The 26,207-nt window shown below is 41.0% G+C and overlaps 1 protein-coding gene and 1 long non-coding RNA gene across 7 annotated transcripts in view; one reads left to right on the top strand and one right to left on the bottom strand.

Annotated features, from left to right (window-relative positions):
• The window catches only part of agrn (agrin), a 261,140-nt gene that overhangs the window by 27,136 nt on the left and 207,797 nt on the right, over positions 1–26,207 (top strand). The gene's annotated exons all lie outside the window — the stretch shown is intronic.
• The window catches only part of LOC112843373 (uncharacterized), a 62,779-nt gene continuing 56,377 nt past the window's right edge, over positions 19,806–26,207 (bottom strand). Inside the window, exons 3-4 of the long non-coding RNA XR_003215704.1 lie at positions 21,901–22,012; positions 19,806–20,684 (exon numbers count right to left, since the gene is read on the bottom strand). This is a non-coding gene — a long non-coding RNA (uncharacterized LOC112843373). The remainder of the gene's footprint in view (positions 20,685–21,900; positions 22,013–26,207) is intronic.

Raw genomic sequence — 26,207 nt, 5'->3', positions numbered from 1 at the left:
TCTTCATTCAAGTTCCCTTAGAGTGAAACATTTCCACCCTGTGCCAACTTTTGTAGTTGAAATATTGCCCCACGGCTCAGCAGCACCAGATCATAAAGGCTACTGAAGCCCTCCAAAGTAGCAAGGATTTAATTGCCTGTAAAGTTTATGATGTCTCTTAGTCCATCAGTCTTACCTTCTCTTCATCATCTCCCATAATCCACTTGTCAATCTCCCCTGCAGAGATCCCTTAGCTGAGGCCTTGGGTAACCATAAGAACACTGCTGTCAAACTTTATTAACCCCCGGCTGGTCACGATCCTGTTCTTAACAGCTGCTGCATAGTAACTCACTCCCACTACATCCTTTCCAGCTGACCCTTTCTGGTGGTGACCTAAAAAGGTTTCTACTGAACATCCCATCCAGTGTTTCCATAACTTCTAAACTTCTTTACAACTGGTTCACTTGCAAAACGGGGAAAGAAAAACCAAAAGGAATAAGATTTGGATTGTTGTTGCAAAGGGCCAGAGAGTAGTGCTTTAGCTCAGCTGGTGTCAACTTAAATAGCCTATGGCATTTGCTACCCCTGTGTACTTTACTGATCCAGTATCTGGAAGCACTACAAACCAGAGCCAAGTATAGGCTGGCAGCACTTTTACCTAATACGATGCAGATTCTGAAAACATATGGTCCCACTGGGTAAAACCTCCAGAGCTCAGAGAGGAAATCTTTTATTTTCAACTCACGAAAGTGGTCTAACGGCACCTGTTAGCTTGTTAGTTTTCCATTTCAACTGCTGTTATTACATTACACTGAAGTTCTGTGAAGACGGACAGCTGTTTAGATTGCACTTCAATCTGTTTGCTTTTCCTTTACCTTTTAATGCAGCCGTATGTTTCTAATCATGTGGAGGTAACCTACATGCATGAAATCATGTAACTCCCATGTGATCTTAATCACAGCGCTCCCAGTGAGCTTAAGCCAATGAGATTTTGTCTAACCCGTGTTGAAATGAGGAATAAAAACTATAATTTTCAAACTGTTTTCACTGGATTATTAGCTTAAGCAACTAGGCATACATATTTACTGAGAAGAAAACTCATCACCTTTCTTATTCCAGCTTTGCTTATCTTAGGACCTTGACCGAAGTTTATAAATCCAGACTAAGATGTTTGTTTTAAGGGAGCCTCTATAGTCGAAGTGTGACTCAGTCATGGTATCTGTTAACTCCAATTGGTGTCTCCTGTTAGTCGTGTCTCAATTCAGGAAACTTTCCAACAGCTCGGGGGGTCAAACAGACAGATAAGAGACGACAGTGGCCATAGTAATGAAGATGCAGGTATCTTTGACCTCTTAAATGCTTTGTTATTGTGAATGCCTTTTAGTTTTACAGCAGCATTCTCACCTCTTTATCTGAGTTCAAGTGTTTCTGAAAAGGTTTCTGAAACATGTTGGCCTTGGTTGATTGCCAAGATCTACAACGGTGCAGTTCTTCTCATTTGCATTATTCATTTCCCTTATTGCAGTTTTCATATGCTAATCCAATTAGATTCATCTGGAATGGTTTGTTAATTAAACATACAACGAAGAGCCCGTTCTGCTCTGTGGGAATCTTTTTGAGGCTGCGAGCACCTTTCCTTGCTGGAAACAAACCCGTGACAGGCGTAATGCTGGAGATCACGGTAAAGTCGTGATATGCAGCTCATGCTGTGTAATTATACGAGTGCTGCATTTCCCTCGGCTGCTCATTTAGAAAACTTCATTGTCATGTTAAACCCTCATTAGCATGACACTGACTGACGTGATGCTAATGATATTAGAAATTAGCAGCAATTCAGCCATCTGGGAGCCATTGTTTCTGGCTGCAAATAAGTGAGATCAACCTGCTCGCCTTGTAGCCTCTCTCCTCTGCTGGCTGCTTGTTTCTCTTCCCACTTCTTTGCAGGGAAGTTTTTTATGTCTAGTCTTAACCAGCGAAGGATAGGGATAGGAGATGTACCGATTGGTTAGGTTTGATTTGCACTGCGAAGCACAGTTTGTGCCATCACAATGCCCAAACATGGTCAAAATACAGCTTCTGTCCAAGGGAACGTCCTTGATTTGTCTGGCTTAAGTAATGTTGGGTGTTACTTTCTAAACAAAGTTGGGAACTCTTCAAACTGTAATGAAAATGGTACTGTGGCTTGCCAAATATGTGACCGCAGTGTCTAAGATAAGCACTACAAGATGAAGCCAACACTCGGGGACTCTGCAGTGTCACTCCATGATATATTCCGACAGGCACTGTCAGTTGCATGCCGCCACTTGAATCACTGCTTAAATGCTGCAGTGTTAAAAATAAAAAATAAATTTCCTGATGGATTCATCCATCCATTTATTTTGTTGAAATGATCTTCACAGAAGCGTCTCTTCACACTGGGAGAAGCATAATACAAGCTGACAGATTCATCATAGGTTTGATTATTAAGACAAAAGTGGTGCGTTGTGTCTGACGAAAGGATTAGAAGCATTTTACATGCCTGTCTTGATTCAAACGCTTTTGGATCCCCTTTCATAATCCCTTTCATTTAAATAACTAATGAGAGGGATTCTGTCTGGACTCTCATGCATAATGTTTTTAAGAAGCCTTCATAATTATTGCAGCTGTAATTGTACCTGAATGTTCATTATCTCAAAACAGCAGTGAGGAAACACAGCAATAACTCAGGCTGACAGCGTATCAGAGGTGCTCTCTTCCAAATGCTGGCTTTACCTACAAACACCCTGGTGCTTTTCCTAGTAAACTTCAATCCAGTGCAGCGCTATTATCAGCATTATTTGCTGGTCTGACAGAGGTTATTCATTAGCTTTAAACAACTCTGGCCATCCCCTGTCCTTCGTGCTGCTATTTCAAAGGCACCTTGGGAGTCATGTGAACAATACCAGTGCTGGTCATGGCCGGACAGCGCATGTGTGGTCCTGTCCTAGTTGTAAAAGTTGCCAGACAAAGCTCTTCACATGCACAGACTTTGTCTTGAGCAGGTCAAGCTATTTCATAAGTTGGATGGTTCTGTTTGTTTACGGTTGAGAGAGAGGAATGCAGTCACAGTGACTGTGAAGTGTTTTGTGTGACATGGACTTGGACAGGGTTTGTTTACAGTAAGCCTTGTTACTGTCTGATTGACATGTGAGGCATGTTTAAGCTTCGGCACTCGCCTAGCCAGAGGCTGTATTTCTTTAATCTAGTTCTAGTAGGAAGATGTCAATAGGCCATGCTGTGAAAAATCATTAATGTTGTTTTTCTGGGGAAAAATTCAATAAATGAGCAAGATTTGAAAGGAAGCCTTAAAATAAGCTTTCTTTGTTTCCTCTAACTATGTGAGGGTGACTTTCATCCTCCAGAGGAGAAGAAGAGACCGCAGCAATCCAGCAGCTGCTTTTCTCCAACACTGATGGAGATCAATGTAGCCTCATGGTTTAGGCAGCTCAGACGATGGTCCTCGGGTTTCTCTGTTACTGATGCGCTCCTCTCACGAAGTCAGCTCCTCTCACTTGATGTGAGCATCAGCCGTCTTTTCTATTCAGAAGAAGAATGGTCCCTTCAGCTATGCTTGGGGAGACAACTTCATCTTCTCACTGGTAATTAGATCACAGGCACTGCTCGCTGAGGAGCCAGAGAAAAGCACATTGGACCCACAATAAATGAATCAATGCCACTGTATCTCCATTTGCTGGGCACTGAGGGGACAACAAGGCGAATGGAATGCTTTAATGGTAATGCAGTGGCAACCTGGGTAGTGGAGGCAGGGGGCAGTTTCAGATTTTTCCTTTGAAAGTCTTTTTCTGCTTAGAAGTTCTTTTGTGCCTCCACCGGTTGTAAAATATGCAATCAGATGGTTATTTTTGTTGCGTTTCTTTGGGACACGGACACACAGGAAGTACTCTGTATGTGGCTCAAGATTCATGCTGGGAATGGGAAACTCTGCCCTGGGCTGTCCATTCACTCAGTTTTATAATTGCTGATGGATTGCTCCAGCTATGTCTCTCCAACAAATGAATAACACCAATCTGTCAGTGTCAAGATCCACAAAATGGAGAAATAAAGAGGAAAAAGTGATTGATACGCAAAATGATCCACATTTTATCAACTGAACAGACAGTTAACATAAAAACAACCTAAAAACAATAAAGCCTGACAGGTAGCTGTCTGACTCTTTTTTTATCTGGTCTTTAAGTGATGACGTGATGAATCCTGCTTCCGACACAAACTACTCTGCGTATGATAAGGCTGTGGTGTATTTAACATGTTTTAATGCTTTGTATCTTGTTCTGTTTTATCTCAACAAGACCCTAAAAACAGTCAGTGATCACTGTCGGCCTCTGTCGGTTTGTATTACCGCTAATCATTTTAATGCTCGGTTTTTAAAACCTTACGATGTAACTACAGCCCAGCCCATGCAGCAGTAATGACTAACCTCGTATTGTGGATGGATGGTCCATGTACAGCATCCTGCCATGCGGTTGCATCTGTCCATAACCATCGGGAACCCTCATGTTAACTTTTATTGAGTGGAAAAAAGTTAGCGTTCATCCTCCAGCTTCACTGTTTATGTTATGCTAACATAGCTGTGTCGCTAGCGATCATGTAGCACATCATTATATACCAGCTAGCCCAACTTCAGTAACCCTACAAACGTCACTGCTGTTTACTTTCCTGTCTTCATTTATGTCGAAAGTGATAGCAGAGCTGTACGTCTTAATTTGATTCGGAAATCCCTCAGTCAGAACATGGTATATTGTATTTAGATGGAAACTAGCGAGCTAACTCCCTGCTAACTTCTAACTCCATTACATTTCATAAATTCAGTTTTCATGGATGCCTGGATGTTAAACTTAATTGTTACACCTGGTAAAGCAGCAACGCTGATCATTTTGTTACAGATGAAAGGATTTAGACAGTTTTTAACTCTCAGTGATGCTGCAGTGTTCGTTTGACTTTGGGACCTGAAGCGGAGTTCGGGCCCAGGCACAGCCAATGACGTCAGACCTAAAGACTGGATAGTCACCAACCACACTGCCAGAGCAGATGATCTGAACCCCCTAAGTGTCCTCTGAGAACTTAATCCAACTGTGCCCAACAGAGAGAGGTGCCTCATACGGTGCGCTTGGGTTTATACATAAAAACTGAAGGAAAGTGGTTGTTTGTTTGTCGAATAAAGACAGTTTGAGAGAGAAGTTCACGTCTGGCCTTATCTCACCTTGGTAAGGGATTGAAAACTTTATCCCGTCATATGAAAAACATAAGTTCCATTTTCTGGACAAAAGTTACTTTCTGGAGGTGAATATCGGCAGACTGTTACAAAGTCAGAATCCAAACAGCTTTCTGAAGCCTCTCCTTGTCGTTATTTCTGCCAGCTGTCTCTGTACAATGCGGGCCTTATTTAACAGAATACCTGTGTCAGGGTTCCTCTGCACTCTTATTCCTTTGCAACAATGGGATCCTTTCTCATTGCACTCCTCCCTCCTTCACTCTGTTTCCCTGCCGGGCTGGCTTTTTTGTAGAAACGTTCAGGAAAACCTCTCAGCTCTGCCATGTTTCATTCCTGTAGGTCAGTGTCATTTGCTGCAAGCGCAAATTCAGAACTGATTGCTGAACCGATGCTGCCATCAGCACAAGATACGGCCTATAAAGAAATGCGAACATGCAGTTGCTATGAGTGAATTGTGATTTAAGGATGCTTTTTTGGCTCTCGGATTGATTTGTGGCTTGTTACCGGTTATTCCCCTGGGAGAGCTTATCGGCATTGCCACAAACTGGAGCACAGATATGCACATAATCAGCAGGGACATGCACAGGAAATAATCGTGATTCATCTGTAAAATATTTTAGTTAGCTGTCAGTGAGGTTTCAGCTGCCAGTAAAGTTCACTCACATTTCTTCTGTTTGGTCTTTTGTTGTATCTGTGTAAACTCAGTATGTTTTCACTGTCTGAAACTCAGCCCTGAAGGCTAAAAACTCTAAGGTAGATACAAATACACTCTTGTTCTTCACGGCGTTGCACTGTAACGATAAACATGTTCTCTCATGAGTGCAAGAAATAATGAACAGAGCTCTAGATTCATTTTTTGATAACCTTAAACTAAAATCGCACTGCCTCTTGGAAAATTAAACAAGGACTTACACAGATCGCTAAAAGTACGAGTGCACATTAGTGATTTTAAGAAAACACAGCAATGATAGAGGAATGGTTCAGTCAACACCAGCAAATTAAACGCTTCAACGTATAATTACGACTACAATAAGAAGAATATGGCTTTGCTTTTGCCATGATAAAATGTTCAGTTCCCTCAGACACAAAGCCCAACCATATCAAAAGAAAGCTGTATAGCGTCTGTTCTCTGTCCCAAATGGGTTGATTGGAAGCAAAGTTTTGACAGTCTAGGTAACTAAGAAGAACTGACAGTTACTTAAAAGTTGAAGCTTCGGGTTTTTCAGTCACCCAAGAATTCAGAAATATTGGGGAGAGCCTGTGGCTAATACAAGATCTGACCCCAATTTCAATTATTCCTCTGCCTGACTGGGAAAGTCTTTGTTTGATGAACCCTCTTATCTCATTGAGTTTCCAAGAGGCTCGTGGCTGCTCTGATGAGCCACTCTCTGCTGTGTGTATAGGGGAGGGAAATGTATTTTGAATAATGCATAGGGTTTTGTGTGTGTGTGAGAATTCATGAAGAAGCATACTATTCTACTAACTTGACCCAATTTGGGCTGGTCACATGACCTCAGATTGTGCACACATCACAGTGACTGGTGGGTGTCGACCAAATTCATATTTTATAATGAAAAAAGAACCCCTCTCACACTTGGTCTTATGGCTTTAAATGTCTTCCTAGGGTTTGTCTGCTCTCACAAAACTATTAGGAGGCCAGATACAAATTGATCCCAACAATTAGAGATTTTACCTGACGATTTGGGAAACTTTGTCCATTAACACATAGTTATGTTAGACACTGACATAAAGGTAGAGAAAGTATGTGCAAAAAAAAAAAAGAAAAAAAGAAAAATGTGGGGATTGAACAAGATGGAAGTTAGATCACAGAGGCAGGAAAGTTCTCATCGGCAGAGGTCAAAGGTGAATGTCTTGAAATTGTAGGGAGAGTGTGAAGGTTTTGGGCCTGAGGTTAGGTAGTCCCTGAGGCTGGCAGTCTGTAGTTACCATAGATCACACATAAAAACATGCATGCTCACACACAGGCACACACCACTAATAAGTAGGTAACACAACCACAGGCACAGAAACAGGCCCACAGGTGCAAAAGCTCTCACTACTTTGCATTTTGTACTGAGATTTCATACTTGTTATTGAAGTTATGTGATTTTTCATGCACAGCTTGTTTATATAGAAAACTTTCAGGTACAATTTTGAACTTATGTAGTTAGAAAGTCTTTGAATCGCTTTCTCCCTGTATTGAAATGTTTACATGTATTTTTATGATTATTTGATGCAGGAGAGGGACATGAAGCATGTTTACATTCTTTTCTTTTCTGCATATTCTGTTCTCTGTTTTTTTAACTTGTGAGCACTTGACATGTTCATACCTAGTACTAGATTAGTAGTAAGATTAGTACTCAAACTCACGCCAGTAGGAGTTACATATAACATACATCACAAAACATGCTCAAGGACAACCCCCTTCCATTGTATAACCCATCATTTAGCATCAGAGAGGGAGGAGAGAAGAAGTGATTCGTCAGTGCAAGTCTGTAAAATGCAGGACGATGAAAAAAAGAAGGCTTTTCTATGTTATCGAAGCTAGATGAATCATGTTAGCTGCTTGTTTGATATATACAGTCAAAATGAGACCTGTGTGTTTCTAAATGCCAGCAAATTTGTAAGTCATGAGGCTGCTACTGTAAATTTCATTAATTGGAGTCAATTAAATGCAGTCAAACATCTTAATGAAATAAATCAAATTCATCATTTACTCTTTATTCCAGTCAATACACCAGATTTAGCTTCATGTTTGAGCGTGTTTGTAGTTTTTGTATTGAACACCTGCTGTAAGTCTGAAGTAATTCAGAGTACAGAACTGCTTTCTAAAGAGCAAAGCTGGACTGAATCCTGATACACTTTGCTGCTGTGTTTTCTTCACTGCACTTAGGCTAAATGAGACAAAGTTCATTGTTCTACCCACACTGCAACTGTGAGCTTTTCCTGTGTGCAATGTAGGCCAAGCTGCGCTTTAGTTTATTGTATGGAGTTGAATGGCACGTACTGTTTAAGAAGAGGAACGGCTTGTTATATTATTTCTGTAATGGATCTTGGCATTTGGTCTTCTTAAAAGTAGGACTTAAGCCCTACGTTAATTTTACTTATTGTATACAAGAAATTGGGTCCAATTAAAGTGTCTGTTCTTTGAAGCAAGGCGAGCTTTATTGCCTGCAATCAGACTTTCAGCTCTGGTACTTGGAACGTATAAACATTACTTGATTTCTTGATATTCTGTTTATTAACACAATCAAGAACATGATTTTACAGAACAGCTACCACAGTTTATACTCTGTTTACACTGCTTTGCAAAAGTCCCCCACCCCCTAATTTATATTTTACTCGGAAAAATGTTCATTTCAGTTTTTGTGTAATTTTGCACAGATCATCCTTTTCTTATTGTTTTCCATACTTAATAATGGCTTCTTGACAGCCACCCTTCCACTGAGAACATTTCCGTTGAGGTTTGGTAAAGAGTAGAGGATCAACTGAAGGGCCAGATGGATCTTTCAGGTCCTGGATCAGTTCTTTGATTGTTTTTGTTCCAGTTTCTTAACAGCATGACTTTCAGATACTGTTGATCTCTGTTATAATTTGTAGATTAAAAAGAAAAAATGAGAACAGTTTATATGCTTTTTTTACAAGCCAAGTAACAATGTCCCTAGTTCTCTTAGGGGTTTTTTATGCTTGAATGATTCATAGGTCAGTGTTAATAGTGCTAACAAACAACAAAGGAAATGAGTGAAAAAGCAACAAATGTCCAAAGACACAACTAAAAAGACCTGCAGAAAGACTGGAGAACAATTGCTCAAGACTACTCCTTGGAAGCAAAGAAATGAGGGGTGAATCAAGACTTTTGCACGATCCCGTATAGTCTTTTGGACATTAAGCGCCTCACAACAGCTCTGGTAGGGGGGACATTTTGATGATTAAATATTTTGTCTCAAAAGCTTAACATGTTTTGCTCCAGTGCCTCTGAAAGGATGTTTAGATCCTAAGTCAGTAGGATAAGCAGTCCCTGCCATCTGCAACACAATTATTACTGTGATTTGTAACCGATAACATATCGGATCGCTGACTTCAAAACATGAAAGGCTGTTACACCTGGTGCGTGATAAGCCTAGCCTACTGTGACGTGATGTATTCATAGCTTTGTGGTAAGTCAAACAAAACAGTTACTGCAATAATCAGCGAGAGAAAAGAACAAACCCACAGTATGTGTGCTTAGTGTTCACATGAATTGAGTCCATCCATCTCAGTAATATCACCCCATCGTCCATCCATTCATTTCGCTGAGCACATACGTCTTGAGAGAGTGTCAAGTACAGGTCAATATGCTTCTGGCAGCCCAATCAAGCCTGATGAATTCGAGCGCAGCTAAGTTCAGAGCACTAAACCTAAGAGAGTAAATGAAGGATGACCCAATGTCCCAGTGGCTAGAATGAATATTACATGATCTTGCACTGCATTAGGCTCCATGAAATTAATGCAGTTTTAATACATTATTCCTTAAGTGTGGTGTTTGTGTTCAATAAGAAAATATGTAATTTACATCTTTGCAGGCTTGAAACGTTGAGTAATCAAAATGTGCTAACTCCGTGATTGTCCGTGATTCACAAATCGGGTGTTGGGAATCCAACCAGAGATAAGGTTCACGCTGTACCTTATCAGTCCTTGTGTAGCAAAAGCCTACATTATTATTTCTGTGATTGTTTTAATATTAGACCTATGCTTTGAAGTCTTTAACATCCCCTGATTGAAACCCTCCCACTCACCCTGAAATCTGACTTTTTGACTGTTTTTGGAAATTCTGAAAAAAAGACTGGAATTTCCTCAGACCTCAGTCGCACAGGTTTAGAATCCTGTTGGTGACTATCTGGCAACCACAGATTGTTAGGGAAAAGCTAGGATTCTGCAAACAGTTGTTGACTGGTTGCTGGCAGTTGCTAGTATCAAACTGGTCACAAAGAGCTGCAGTCACCAGGTGTTGGAAGCCAACTTGTCTGCAAACACTTGCAAACTACTCACCAAGCAGTTGTCAAACTGTGAAAACTAGAAACAGAGAGCTTTTGCCTTCAAAGTAAAAGCTGCACCAACAGTAAGCCTCCACATTTACTTTAAAGGTGAAGTCACTAATGTGCGAAGTTTAATCTACAAGTCTTTGCAGACAAATCAGCAATCTGCTGGCAGCCAAAGGAATCACAAGGAGGGTTTTGCTGTAGCACACTATTTGTGATCGATTTCACCTGGCACCTGGGAAATACACATTTTTCCTTAGCGACTGGTGGTTGCCAGATGGTCATCGACCAGTCTCTAGGCCTGTGTGTCTCAGCCCAACTCAGCCATTTGAATCTCATATGAACGTATAATAGGACTGAATAAACTCTTCAAGTTTATTGCAAGTAGTAAAGGAATACTTAATTATCATGACACAATTATTCCTAACTGTTATGTCATGATGTGTACATTCATTGTTTTTTGATGGGTGAAACACGGTGAGTCACGGACTGAAAAAACACTGAGGTTTTATCAATAGGAGATCTAAGTTTTAAACAAAACCTTTTTCTTTTGTAGCTATAATCTTAAATCCTCTTGCGTAATAAGAACATAAACAGATAATGCTCCCCACTAAGATTTATAGAGCCTGGAACATAAAATCACCCAAAGGTTCCAAAAGCAAACTTTAAAAAAGTGATTTACTGTTCTTTGTATCTACCTCCTCCGCCTTTGCACAGGTGTCGGGGTGAATTGATGTAAACGTGCCTTTAGAGAGCAGTTTTTATGGCCCTGACCCAATAAGCAGAGGGTCAGCGAGAGGACTAGCAGGGTGGATGAAAAGAGGTTAGAAGAGTTGACAGAAGTGTCAGTGGGGGGCGTCTGGCTAGTTGTTCACACTGGGAGTGTGAGGGGAAGAAGACCAAACAGCTGGAACACATTGCTGACTGTCACCAGTCCACAAACCTGGGTCTGTTTCTTCTCACCCCCGTTTTCTCCAGATCTGTTTATTTATCTCCCTTTCTTTCGTTTTGGAGAGGCCAGGGAGCCAGCTGGCCTTGAATAAGAATAGAGATGATTTAAATGTGAAAAAGAAGACAAACGCTACTCAAGCAGCACCGCCAGCTGCTTTTCACGGCTGGACTGGGAACAAGTGTCTACTTTTTTGTTTTTTTTAGCAAATGCTGAAGGTTTGAACAAAGCACTTGAACCTGTCAGGCTGTCTTGTGAGCCTTGTCATCAAGGTCAAACTGTTGCATCTCGTTTCAATAGCTAGGTTATGGTGAAATTGTAGGTACATTGTCTTTAAGATCTACTCTCAAAATGGAAACTGAAGTCATCTTTGAAAGGTTTAGTGATCACTTTGAGTGTGGCCCTAGAGTTACATACAAGTCTTAAATGCAGACAACGAAAAAAAAGAAAAAAAAAAGAAAGATATTTTCTATTGGCCTGAAAGTACTCGTTCTCTATTGAATTTGGCCAGTTTTTCGAAAACTTAATTTTTATATTGGCATCGCTCCACTTTAATTAAGCCAAAGCCCAAGCAGTTCTATTAAATTTATTGCAGCTTATTGCTAGTCTTATTATTAGTAATATACTGCAGTCTTTAGAAACTATTCAGGCAATAGTCCTTCAAAGGAATACCTGAAACATCCAATTCTTAGTTATATAAGGAGAAAACCTTGTGTGTGTCATTCAGGCCAAAGCATTAAGGCTATTGCAGGGAGTGTATGCTGCGTGTCCGATCATCTGTAGTCAGAGATTTTAATACAGAAGTTTCCAGCGTCTGTGAGCCTTTTCCCCAGCCAGCGCCAACAGCATGACTGTAAAGAAAAATCTAATGAAATTGTTGCATTGGATCCAGCATGCTTATTGCATTAAGTGCAATCAATAAATCCTTTCTCTATGCTAGAAACCTCCTTCTCCCTGAATCTCAATAAAGCTGAGTGCTCTCTGTATAATGAAGATTGCTCGGGAACTTGATTACTCCTAGTGCCGCTGAACTTAAGGGGCTGTTCTTGGCAATATCCCAGGGACTCTATGGGCCATTACTTGACTTTTTTTTTGATATATGGGACGGCTGTATAATTTTAGCCTGCATGCATGCGCTGAGTCAAACTGCGTCACAGTAGTGGGACAGGCAGGGTGGGCTTTACTGCATCCTGCACTGAAAATGTCACTGTGACTCATGCGAGTCATTCACTGTGTCACAGTGGGATGTAGACATAACTTGCAGCTACAAGTTGCACTATGTTGGTAGAAAAACCACAGAAGCTAATGAGGAGCTGCCTCCTTACTGAGTAGGATGTGTGTTTTTCAGTAGATTGTACTATCCTATTTCAAAAGTGCCCAGCTTTGGCCTTATAGCTGTAAATTTCAACCCTGTGAACTTCACTGAGTTTAAATTCAGTTGTGAACTTTTATTTTTGTATTAATTTTAGACCTTTTTAAGTTTCAGGTTCTTCGCTTGATTTTATGTCTTTGCATCTGAAAGTGCTAAGAAAGGACTGACTCTAGCGCCGACACTATGTGAGACTCAGGTTGTCCTAGTTACCTCACAGTCCACTTTGCCCCTTTTTCCACTTCTTGGTAAGAGGCTTTAGGGACCTGCTGGGTTTACCCGCTGCTCTCATGACCCACAGATGGATAGGAATGGCTATCACTCCTGGCAGGAAACTCAGAAAGAAGAGCAGTCTTGTTTTGTCTAGAGCTCTTTTCCCAAAGCTGGGTATCTCTTTATCAAGGCACCAGGCTGTGTGATAAACTAGTCACTTCTGTTGTATATCTCTGTTTTTCCTCTTTCTTCATCTAACATCCTCCTGTGAGTATTTTCAGAATGGTGTGAAATTCTTCCTTTCTGTGCCCAGGAAACATTTTTCACTAAAATCTTCACCAAATTTTCAGAGCTTTTCAGTGTAAATTTTGTTCTCAGTTTCTGTGTTGACCGTGAATCAGTACCTATAAATCATGCATTGTTACCTCTGTGTCCCTGGGTAAGCTCAAAATCATACATCGACCGATACTGAACTTTGATGTTGTATCACCAAACAAGGCAAACGGAGGGTTTGGAAGAGGATTTAAATCAAAAATTAATGAGACAACGTTTGGTTTTTTTTTCCCAAACATGGTTCTTGACTTGTCTTAACTTTTTCCGTCTCATTCTTTGAAGTTTTATCAGATCACTTTGATGCTTTTGATTTTCACTGCTCATTCATATTCTTGCTTTGGCAGTAACCCCCACCTCCCTGTTACTGTTTGAAATATGAATGACAAAAAGAACGTGACCACTGGGGCTCCTGCCTAATGCCAATTGGAGGCTGTCGGTGAACTGATCCTGTGGCTGTAAATATTTCAGTGCTTGTCACTGAGCTGAAGGATGGTCGCTAAAGAATAAGAAAGGATGTGAACAAGGATGTTCTCAACTGCAGTTATTATTTATCCTGTCCAATGAGAGCTGAAGAGGAATACATATTTTGTATAATGGGGCAATAATTTACTCTGTGTCCACTTATTATTGCTATAGTTCCTATAAACTTGACTGGTCGTCATAAATCCAAATTACTCTGTAATGATCACCTGGATGTGACTGTGTTGTTGAGTAAAAGACTAACTTAATAGTAAACTTTGTAATTTTCTTAATCGCTTCAGCCAGGGTTTATCTGGTCTAAAGCCATGCCCAGCTAATGAGGGGTAAGAAGAAAGATGCTACCTGGACAGACTGACAATCCATTGCAGGAAAAGAAACATTGACAAGAATGGCCAATTTAGAATGACCAACCTTTGCAACTGAACTGTTCTTACCGGGTTCTCATGTGTAGCTAACGGCACTGGATAGTTTGCATCAGGTGGATTTTCACTTCTGGCAAAGCTCTGTTTGCTACATATGCACAGAAGGCAGGACATGCGATAACCACCTCCTAGTTGTGAATAAACTAGAGTGCTACCTGTGCTTACGGTCTAATGTGGAAAATCTCACCTATAGATTTCAGTGGATCATAGATTCTGTTTTCTTTCTCCTCGTTATTTAAATGCATAATCCTAGCTATGGTGGCCAGTGTAGGACAAACACATTTTAGTCAGCCAAGAGAGCAAAACATTAAATTTAGACTGTACCCTGTAATAGCACAGTATTATGCTAGCTGGCCACTATGGGGAAAAGTTGTTATGGAGAAACACAAAGTGCCCGGGGGTGTTCACTTAGTAAATAAACTTTCATTTGATGTAAGAATGTAATCAAGTTGTTTTATCGTAGAGAAAGTGGGATTTTTAGGCCTAACGTTAGCTGCCAAGATGTTAGCTCATCAGCTGTTGTTGTTTAGCTTACTTTTAGCTATGCTAACAATGAGTAATAATGACAGTACTGGGAATAAATGAGCACATTTGTGCACGTTTTCATCTGTTAGAGCCCTGACTTCAGTTCAGGAGATGAATCTTGAGGTGACGAGAATGAGGATGAGGTGGAAGTAAGGAAGGAAAAAGCAGTGGTGGTGGAGGCAGATGAAGATGAGGAGATATGGCCGGCCTCTAGCCACATACATAAAATCAGGCAGAATGGCGATGTCCATCCCCGGCACTAGATTCAAGATGGTGGGGAAAGATGGCAACTTCCACAAACCTGTGCCCTCTCCTGTGTATTTTTAATGGATTAATTCTTACTTAATGATTTAGGTCAATTTTTTGTTATTACACAGTAATTAATATGTATATCTATGAGTAAATCATTATTTTTGTATTCAAGAACCTCAGTAAATGAGTTACTGTACCATTAATGTCAACAGTGCACAAATCAGAGCAGTCAGACACCGCATGAACTTTGTATTAGGATCTTTCATTTATATTCTCAAATCTATCACCACTGGATAATATATTGAAAAGTTCAGAGTTACAGTGTAAGACTGAAAATGTCTTTCTTTATGTTTCCCCTGAAGCTTAATTGTATGTCAGTGACAGAAACTCTGACCCTCTTTCTGTCCTGATGTGACATTGCCACAAATAACCGAAGAATCCTGGAAGACATTGAACAAATCCAACATAAGCTAAAAAGGACTATTGAGTGGAACAAAAATCAATACTTATATAGTTACAACAACTAAGTCAGAGACCTTGATGCAATTTTGCTGTGATCCAGTAAGGCATATGCTTGCAGTTCCAGTCTGAATGCAAGTATAGATCTTTAACTGAAAAAAAAAAGATGATTGATGAATTTTGCCATTATGTAACTTGACTTAAAGTGCTTCGCCACGATAGTAAGATGGGTACTCCAAGTGCCCATTATGGAAATAATAAAAATGCATATACCTCTGTCTAGACAGCACTTTATCGGCGCAGTGATTATATACTGTACAAATGTGCTGAGATGTGGCTTAAAGCTTGCCAAACAGCGTCTGATGTTTGTCTTTCTTTCTCTTTCATGTGCTGTCTCCTCTTTTGTCCTGCCAACGCTCGTCCAGGTAAGACCACACCCTCTTACTTTAATGTTACTTGCTCATAATGGCCCCAGTCTCTTTCCCAAACCACATCTGCTAACCCCCACTCAGCACTATCACACCTCAAAGGACCATCTGATCCATAGAAGTAGAAGGTGGATTATTTTTTGAAAACAAGTGTTTTTTTGATATAGTTCCTCATATCTGGTTATATTCTTGAAGCTCTAAGAAACAGCAAGTAAGCACATTTTAATGCTTGTTGTGTACATGGCCAAAAATTTAGCCTTCTGTTTTGTTTTCGTCTCCATCTTTTGCACGTCTCTGCTCCACTTAGTTCACTGTCATTTTCCATGAAGTCATCAGTACATTAGAATTTGACCTCCAATTCATGAATTTTACTTGGGAAACGGGGAATTTGTTTAATCATTTATAGTAAAAGGACTGTTTTGAAATCCATGTTTTAGCTTTACAAGAGTGGTTGCCCAGTGAGAATTCACCGTTATGGGAATTTTCTGGGTGTTTTGTGTGTGCTCGGTACTCTTCACAGCAGGATTTAGTGCGAGCTCTGTGGTGATTACAAAAACACACAATAAAAACATAAAAAAGAGGAGCGAAGAGCTCTATACAGCTTAAGTATGGGAGATAATATTGAGTAAGAGCCCCATTCCAGCAGCCAAGCACCTGAACTGTCTGCCCTTTTTTGTTTTGCGCTCACTGTGCACAAAGGCTGCAGATCTCGAACCGACTGGATGGGCCATCAAACGTGGAGAGTTTTGCCTTTGTGCTCTGATGGAACCTTGCCCGCTGCTGACGATGACACGATGAAGAAACAAACAGGAGTTTGTCAGGGGATTTGGTGCTGTTAGCAGGGAAGGTCCCAGAAGGATGTCTTTTGTCATGCATATTAAAAGAGCTCTTCAGTCAAAACAAGGCCGCCCAGTCTGTCATTAAAACTCCCAGATGACGGAGTCGTCCTTTCATGTGTTCTCCACTCAGGGCCCTTCCCTTCCTGTTAAAGCACTCCCAGTCGAGCCCCCTCCCTTTTTTCGCTGCAGCAACTCTGCCAACATGGCTTTACAAAGCTTGAAAAAGGCATGTTTAAAGCTGCTGTGAAATGCAAAAATGTACACCTTGGACAACGTGTACAGCTGCGATAGAGTCGGGCGCAACTTGAAGCTGACTTTTTTGGTCTCTTGTGTCAACATTTGTATGTCACACATAGTACCACATGTCTTTTTTTACCCACTGTGGTGAGCATGTTCCCAAAGATCAGTCTAACAGGGTTAGCCCCGTCTTAATGGAAACCAAAACGTTGTTGAAAACACCCTACAGCTCCTCTTTCCCCATTGCAGTTAACTTGAGAGATTTGTGGTCTTTGGTAGAGAAGGCAGTGATGGTGCTAGTTAGCACTAGCATGTAAGTACCTTGCGGGGTGCTGTAACATTGCTGAGAAACAGTGGAGGCTTTGTGTGCATCGTAATAGGATTTTAATGCCTTCTTTTTGCGGCTCAGAGAAGGTTTTTGCTGATTAATTTCGACGCTGGCCTGGTGATTTGAAAACACCTGAAAACTTAGAAGCACCAAAACTGAACCCAAGTTTGTTGTGTGGCTTTGAATCGCCGCAGCTCCCTGCTGGTGTCACACCGGCTTATTGATTGATTGATGGTGAGTTTTATGTGAGGACAGCTTTGTAAAGGCAGAAAGCGATGTTTGCTGTAGCATGCCAAACTCTTCTCCCTGTTTGGTGTGGGATTTCTTCGGCCTTTTCAGTGGAAGTGGCCGCTACAATGGCCACATCATGCCGCTCCGAATGGGACAAAACATCTGTCAGGAGTGGTCACGCCTCATCACGGGGCCTGTTACAGTGGGAGGTCCACTTGTCACTCAGTGCAGTGCAGAGATTTTGAAGAGGAAGCTTTTAAAAGAGCATCTTCGGATTTACCTGTTTGTTCTTCTTCTAAGTTTACCTCGTGTGCTCTTCGGAGTGATGCTTATATGGGCATATTTGTGTGTGCGTGTGTGTGTGTGTGTGTTTGTGAGAAAATGACTGTGTATAACAACCATGTCCCTCTGAGATGAAATGGGAGCTCTGAGCAGTGTGTGTGGGTTTCTGTGTGTGTGAGAAGGCAGGAATGCAGATTTCATATCCTCTCAGATAATGAGATTAAGGACGTGACATCTGAAAGAGGAATTCCAGTGATCTTTCTTCCAGCCAAAGACCTTTGATGAGCTTGTGCAGGAGAGGTCTAAATTCTTTTATTCACTAACATTTTATTTACCAACCTAACTTGAAGGGCACAGAAAACATAATCCAGCACAAAATGCTTCTATGTGCTGTTAGAGAAGGCATAATTAGGTGCTCATTCACTAAATGAAAACAGTGCTTTATTAATTCCAGTTAATTGCTTGTGTCACTGACGAGCTTTTTCGACATGGACACAAGCGGTTAGTGCTCAGACAGATCATCAAATACCACACAATAAATATATATTTACCTAAACTACAACTGTTTTCAGCATCTTTAAGATTTCTACTGGTCTTAAATAAGTACCTAATGCAACACTGCAATTATTATAATGATAATGATCAGCTTTTTAACAAGAAACCCCTCAAAAAAAATTCCATGATTCTAATAATGAAGTTTACTATTCCAGGAAAGTTCAAGAAAGAAACTTAATCCACTAGAGTACCTGTTAAGTTTTTTTTTTTTTTTTTTTTTATATCACCATGGCAGCCTTCATTTTAGCTGAATCTGTTGCATTTTAGAACTTAGCCATCCTTTAATAAAAAAATAATAAAAATCTTATTTAAATTAACAGTGATCTATTATCTCGGTTTCCCAGCATATGTCTGCTATATGTCAAATATGTAAAAATAAATGGTCTACTTGGACAAAACCCAAACATTTGTTTGGGTTTTCAAAGTTGTTGTCCACCATACGCAGTCATTTCAACATGCCTTTGTGTTTGTGAGCATGCATGTGTGCAAAATGCTGCACGCCCTCTGTACCAGTGTACTTCAAGATCCCACACAGTGACAGGCACTGGGACCCCCACCTGCTTTTTGTGTGTGGGACTCCTTGTGAGATTTTGTGTGCAACTTGAGCCCCTCCACGTGATGGCTCTAGTCCCATCCTGTCCATTCACCCATAATGACTGGTCCTCCTGAGGCACACTCATTCTCACACTCTCCCGGCATGGGTTACTTCCGACATGGGGCGTTTTTTTTAGCCTTCCACAGTCCACAGCTAAAAAACAAAACCATGTACTGTGCTGACTTCATTGTGGTGTGTGTGTATGTGTGTGTCATAGGAGAACAGAATGAAAGGTACACACCTAAGCAAAGACTTGAGATGTCAGGTAAGAGTAGTGCATCTCTGAGAAGCAGACACCTATATAGAAGAGATGAGGCAAGCCCATACATGTCTGAAGCTGATCCTGTGTCAGCCTGCACCTACATTCCTCTCCATCTCTTCTTCTGTCTCTGATTGTGAGATCACAGCGAGCGTAAATTGTGTTTCTTTAGATCGAGCGATTCTTATAGGCAGGATTTTCTCATGATGTGTTTGTGTCTAACTGCTCTCGACGCAAAATGGGCTACTAATGTCATTTTAATGATGCCGTAATAGCCTAATAATGAGCAGCCAATAATCATCATTTGCCTAATGGGCATAACTTTACAGCTAATCACTTGGACATGGATTTGAATTTCTTTCTTTCAGTCTCTCCATCAGCTTTTCTTCTCTTCTTTCCATCACCCACACACGTGACAGTTGCACATTTGTAATCCAGCAGCTTTATTCAAGGCTTTGGTTAAGAACTCTCTACATTAATGTACTTGCTTGATTTGCTTGACCTCCATTCAGTTTTTTTTTAAAGAAACAAGCTTTATTGGTCACATACACAATCATACAGAGTACAACATGCAGTGAAATGTGTCGTGAAATGTGTAGCCGCGCCGTTCCAGGGCTTGGTGTTTTTTGGCATGGGGGGCCCATCCAGGACCCGTACTGGATACTGGGAGGGAATCTAACTTGTGACTTCCGCTCAAAAGGAACTGGCTGGCACCATTTGTCTGTCATTTTGATGGCTCGCTGCTTTGGTTGAGACTTTAAAGTGTGATATGTTCAGAACCTCCCTGACTGTTGTACCCATCGATTATATTTACAGATGGATGCAGTCAGCACGATTTTGCCAACATGTCACATGACCATAGATTGCATCAGTTTCACACTGAACAGCTAGATATTTTAGCAAAGTATGACTGTTGTTCACAGTGTATTCTTGTTTTGGCTTCTGAACACATCCACCAAGGGGTGAATGTGACAGAGAACCCAATGACATTGCATGACGACAGGGTAATGGCTTGTCATCACACTAAAGCATACCCCAATCTATAGTGCTCTAATTCATATTACACAAAATAAACACATCATTACTGAAAAGGACTAGAAAGTAGTGACTGGGACTAGAAGCTCTCCAGAAAGGTCATGGTTTTTCTTTAGACATATATACACCTATACATTAACCTTGTTCTTGCAGTCGCAGACTTTAACCATTGCTGTCAGCTAGAAAAGTGCAAGCTTAAGGTGGGCTCACTTTCAAGTCTGAAGGTTTCATCCATCTGTTCTATAAATATATAGCTATATGAGAATCATAACCTATGTATATATCTGTTATACATAATACTATTCATTTTAGTAATATTACTAATATTATTTCTTTATGATTATTTCATTATTTGAACTGCGAGCAGTGGGATATATAAAATAACTAATGGTCACATCTGTCTAGTCAGCTTTTTTAGTTGTGTGACAATGATGGTGACAATGTAGGGTCATGTGAATGAGGTCCCAGGCACACAGGCTTAGAGCCAGCTCATTCCTCAGCTGGTTGTAAGTGGTTGCTGGAGGTTGATGATGAAAACCTTGTGATTTCTTTGATAGCCAGCGTATTTCTCCAGTCGCCTGTAGTTTTAATGAGAATGGTGGACTCGTCTACGAACACTTGCAGGCTGCTCTCCTAGCTGTAGTTAAACTGTGAAAAGTGCAACACAAAATAGAAATAGAGACAGTTTGCCTTCAAAGTGAAAGTTGTGCTTTCTGAAAGACGTTGGCTGTAGCTCTGAGGCACAACATTTACTTGAAGCTGAATCTTATCCATTCCTGGTTAGCATTGCACTAATGTTATAACTCTTGAACAATATGTGTATGAACTCACATGAAAATCTACCGAGCTAGAAAGCAATCGAGGGATTGATTCATAGGCCATAAATTTGAGCTAAAAAGTTACATTTGAGGTTACCTTGCTGATCTGTTTTTATTATCATTTCCATATTAGACTCTAGTAGTACAGTATAAATCCATAAAACACTTCTTTGTCCCTTAGTCTTGATACCTTTGTAACACTAAATAGTACTGCAACATGAATGTCAAACTGTAGGTGTTTATTGGCTCTGACATCTTTGAACATTTATTTTTGTCTACAGAAGTTAATACTTTAAGCTTCCCCATAAAATCCTCTCTGATACTCCAAATGACTCTTAATAAAATCTCTGTACCACAAAGTTTTACAGTCATACAACATATTTTTCTCTCAGTGCCTGCCATTACTGTCAGCACATAGTTAATGTCAGTTGTTGAGACCTTGGTTGTGCTGAAATACTTAGTGGTTGTGGCGTGACATCTTGGAAAGAGACACCATGTTTTTAGGTGGATGTCAAAGGTTTAAATCATCTTGTCAGCATTCATACATCACGCTGAGATGTCCTTGAGGAGGACAACCATCCTCCAAGACCAGGTACTGATCTTAAACCTTTCTTAAGAGCTACAAGAAAAGAAATCTCCGAGAACTACACAACAGTTATGCAGCATATTGTCGTTGCGGCTCCTTTTACGTGCTGGCTGCTCCTCACTGCAGCCTGTCTGTTTCGCCTTTCGTAGATAGATGGATTGTAATTTCTGCACTGTCCCCCCTGTGGATGCTTAGAATGTAACCTAATCCCTCAACTCACAAAAATGGCTTAACCAGATGGCTTTGGCGGAGCTATCCTGCCCTGAATTCCAATTCTAGTTCTCAAAGTCTGACAGCTCCCATTTCACTTTGCTTTATGGCTGCTCTTGACTCAGAGACTTGAGCATAATAGAGAACCTAAGCATTCTGCTAACTACAGCTCCACACAAACACCAGCAGTGGTTACAATAGTCCTGCTGTTTTGTTCTTTATTGTGGCCTATCTATAAAAAAGATCTCACCTTGTGAAAGATGGCGTCTGGAGCGAGGTGTGTGTGTGGATGTGTGTGTAAATTTGGAGCGCTCGCTCTGTTTTCCTCATTCACTGTTTTTGTCCTGCCGGGTTACATCATGCTGGAAGAGAAGACACACAAGAAAGCAGATACACACAGTCAGATTTCCATGTGGTCCTTGTCACGCTCACCATGCCGTTATGTACGTGTTTTTATTCGCATGTGTGTGTGTGTAGAGAAAGGCCCTAGCAGCATCTCTTGGTCTCCCTGTGGGAACATAGGTGCCCATTGTTGGGTGCTCAGAGTGGCGGGCAGATGGGGGTGGCTGCTGACGTAAAACTGGAAGGAAGCCCAAAAATACTGGGGCAAGGGGGCTCCCCAGCCAGTGTGTGTGTGTCTCTGTGTTTGGAGATTTGCGGGGTAATACCCTCACCCAATTTATGTACACACACAAACACAGACACACTCAATACCATCCTCCCACATCCCTCCGCTACCTTCTGCTGTCCCTAACTGAATTATCTGTGTGTTTGAAACAAAGCCCTCATTCCCAGGCCACAGCAAGCTGATCAGAGCCAATGACTGAACTGAGGTGAGGGATTATGGGGAATGAAGTCAGTGGCGCAGCCTACTTGTGCGCTAATGCTGTCACAAAAGGCTACAGGTGTGTTTTTTCTGTTGAGGCATTTCTTTCAGAAGCTACATATGTCACATGAAAAAGAAACCGTCATCCGGGACTTATACAGGACGAGAAGATTCACGACCACAGTTTTCACATTGAAGAGGGACATTTGGGAGTAATTCTGTCTCTGTCTCTCATCTTTCAAGCAGCTGGAAGAACCAAAAGAAACAAGTGAATTTCTGCTATATCTGGACCATCTGCTGCTTACTGTTAAAAGTTGGGAAGCTAATGGATGTTAAATAAGGCTGCGGTTTGTCTGCAGGCTTAAAAAACACTGCGGCATGAGGCCAGCAATGGATTTTGACTGTGTCCCAACATTGGTTTTTAAAGATCCAGCTGGTGTCGAATCTGTGATGGCTAGTATTTGAAGATGTTGCAAATTGGTGGATGGATCCAGTAGATCTAAAAAAAAATTCAATTGTACGGGGTTGTTTTCATTATAAAAACACACAATAAGGATAGAAGAGTAGGACTTGACATTCACTGCAACACATGCTTTATCGCTAACAAAAACAGTTTGATAGCCACTTTGTTTTCTTCTTTTGAGGCTAAATTTGGGTCAGAAGAAACTTCCCTTGAGAGATAATGTTCAGGAATGTAGTGGGAAAGCAAAGCCACGTTTTATCTTTTATCTTTGGACTCTTGTAAGATGTCATAAATGCAATCCCGTCTTTTCCAGTGGTTAACTGATGGAGCTTACACAAATGTAGGGCATTAAATGGAAGAAAAGTGCTTGGGTCAAGCAGTATTTGAGAGTGATTTATCATTGCAGTGATTCTTTAAGCAAAACTTCAAACTTCCACTGCAGGATTATTGTGCTTATCTGTTCAGTGTCATTACAGTTTAAGTATGGTTTACTTCAGAGTTACCAGATAAAAGAAAACATCTGAGGATGTCCAGGTAGTAACAAGCTACAGGTTTTTTAAAAAAAATACTTCACATTAAGAAGAAACACAGTAAATTTACTGAGAGAATATTGATTGATCATTTGACAATGGCAGTTAGTCAAAACAGATAATGGGCACATTATCCACTGATGAAAATAATGATCATTTGACCTATTAGGGGAATTATCCAAAGACCAGCTAAAATCTTATATAGCGCTGAGCCTTGAGTTCGCCCTCATATAAATGGTGTACAGGTTGTCAGTCTCAGTGGATCTGTCCAACTAGATCAAACGGTTCCTGCCTGCACACCTGCTCCACCACTTGATAACCCCCCCCACACACACACACACACCACCAGACCACCACGCACACACAAACACATGCACGTACCTACATGAATACTCTCACACGCCATCCTCTTTCTAACCCTCAGGCATGGCTGTTAAACACCGCATCAGGAGCTCAGTATATGAGGCGGCATATTGATTACAGCATTTAATTAGTGGTTCGTGACATGACTATTCTGTGACGCTATTAAATCCACCCTGAGCCAATTAGGCTGATTATACATCCCTCTCCTTGTCCATTATACAAGAGGCTGGCCATGTTTGCTAATAGAGTGTTTGCAGTCCTAAATCCCAGCAGTGAGAGAGCGCTTCATTTTATGAGCTATGGGTTCCTTTGGATGAAAATAAAATATAATTTGATTTTTCAAGGCATAAAATGAGTTTCAGGCAGTTGACAGGCTTTCTTTGGTGAGAGAAAATGTGGGAAAAGTGAACCGTGCTGGAGATAACAGTGTTATTAAACTGTCTTAAAGACTTTTATTTTTTGTTGTATTTGCATTAATTCATTTGAAATTAATTTAAATCAATTACAGTTTAATTCTAGTTGGGCTTCTTGCATCTTAAAGGAAGCTTATTTATACTCCCTCTTCAATATGTTCAGGAGATTCTAAAGAGCCAGCTGCATCTTAAAATACAAGGATCAAAATGTTCATAAAACTTAGAACTGTTTTTCTGAACTGTGGCTTAATTTCGACATATAATTTTCCCATTTATCTGAAGAAGTTTTAGAAAAATGGAACTATAAACTAACAGCCATTCTTACCCACAAAGTTTGTGCCATGATCAATTTAAATTCACATTTGGATAACTTCCTGTTACTGGTACAGAGTGTGTTGATCATGAAACACCAGACATCCAGTTAGTAAAACTACTAGTCTGTTTGGGATCTGACTCTTGGTGGCGCTGTCACTTGGTGTTCGCTCGCTTTGTGGTAGAGTATCACTTCCTGTTCCTGCTCAAACACAGTGGTGTTTCTGAGTAGCTTTTCTGCTTAGCAATTTAATTTAAATCTTTTGATACATCCCTTTTTCATAGTATAATCTTAACGTGCTTCATCTGAATCACCCTTTCTGTGTACTCACTACCTAATTTATAGCCAAAGTATTCACTCACTGTCTCTTTACTGTTTCGCTAGCTTAGCTTAGCTCGTAGCCGACTCGTTAGCACCATGGCTACTTCACCTGTCCCTCCTGCACTTTCCTGCTCATTGTGTCAGATGTTTAGTTACTCCTCGGCCTCCTTTAGCAGTAATGATACCTGTAATAAATGTAGCATATTTGCAGCTCTGGAGGCCAGGATTACTGAATTGGAGACTCGGCTTCGCACCCTTCATTCACCCGTAGCTAGCCAGGCCCCTGTAGCTGGTGCAGCCGAAGATAGCGTAGGCCCCGCTAGCTGTTGAAACAAAGCCCCGGCAGACCCCAAGCAGCTGGGGAAAGAGGGCGGCTGGGTGACGGTGAGGAGGAAGCATAGTCTTAAACTGAAGCCCCAGGTACACCACCAACCTGTTCATGTGTCTAACCGTTTTTCCCCACTCGGCGACACACCCGCCGGGGGTCAAACTCTGGTAATTGGTGATTCTGTTCTCAGACATGTGAAGCTAGAGACACCGGCAACCATAGTCAATTGTCTTCCAGGGGCCAGAGCAGGCGACATTGAAGGAAATTTAAAACTGCTGGCTAAGGGTAAACGTAAATACAGTAAGATCATAATTCACGTCGGCAGTAATGACACCCGGTTACGCCAATCGGAGGTCACTAAAATCAATATTGAATCGGTGTGTAACTTTGCCAAAACAATGTCGGACTCTGTAGTTTTCTCTGGTCCCCTCCCCAATCAGACCAGGAGTGACATGTTTAGCCGCATGTTCTCCTTAAATTGCTGGCTGTCTGAGTGGTGTCCCAGAAACGATGTGGGCTTCATAGATAATTGGCAAACCTTCTGGAGGAAACCTGGTCTTGTTAGGAGAGACGGCATCCATCCCACTTTGGACGGAGCAGCTCTCATTTCTAGAAATATGGACAAATTTATTAAACCCCCCAAAATATGACTATCCAGAGTTGGGACCAGGAAGCAGAGTTGCAGTCTTACACGCCTCTCTGCAGCTTCTCTCCTCCTGCTACCCCCCCAAAAACCTCCATTGAGACTGTGTCAGCTCCCAAAAAGACAAAAAACAAACCAAAAACCAGCAATAAACAACTTAAACATAAAAAATCACAAAGAAAGAACAATACAGTATCCACATCTGAACCAAAGAGTAAAACAGTGAAATGTGGATTATTAAATATTAGGTCTCTCTCCTCCAAGTCTCTGTTAGTACATGACTTAATAATTGATCAACAAATCGATTTACTCTGCCTTACAGAAACCTGGTTGCAGCCGGATGAGTATGTTAGTTTA

The sequence above is a fragment of the Oreochromis niloticus genome, linkage group LG20, assembly GCF_001858045.2.
Source record: "Oreochromis niloticus isolate F11D_XX linkage group LG20, O_niloticus_UMD_NMBU, whole genome shotgun sequence".
Lineage (NCBI taxonomy): Eukaryota > Metazoa > Chordata > Actinopteri > Cichliformes > Cichlidae > Oreochromis > Oreochromis niloticus.
This window is presented reverse-complemented; position numbering and strand designations above follow the sequence as displayed.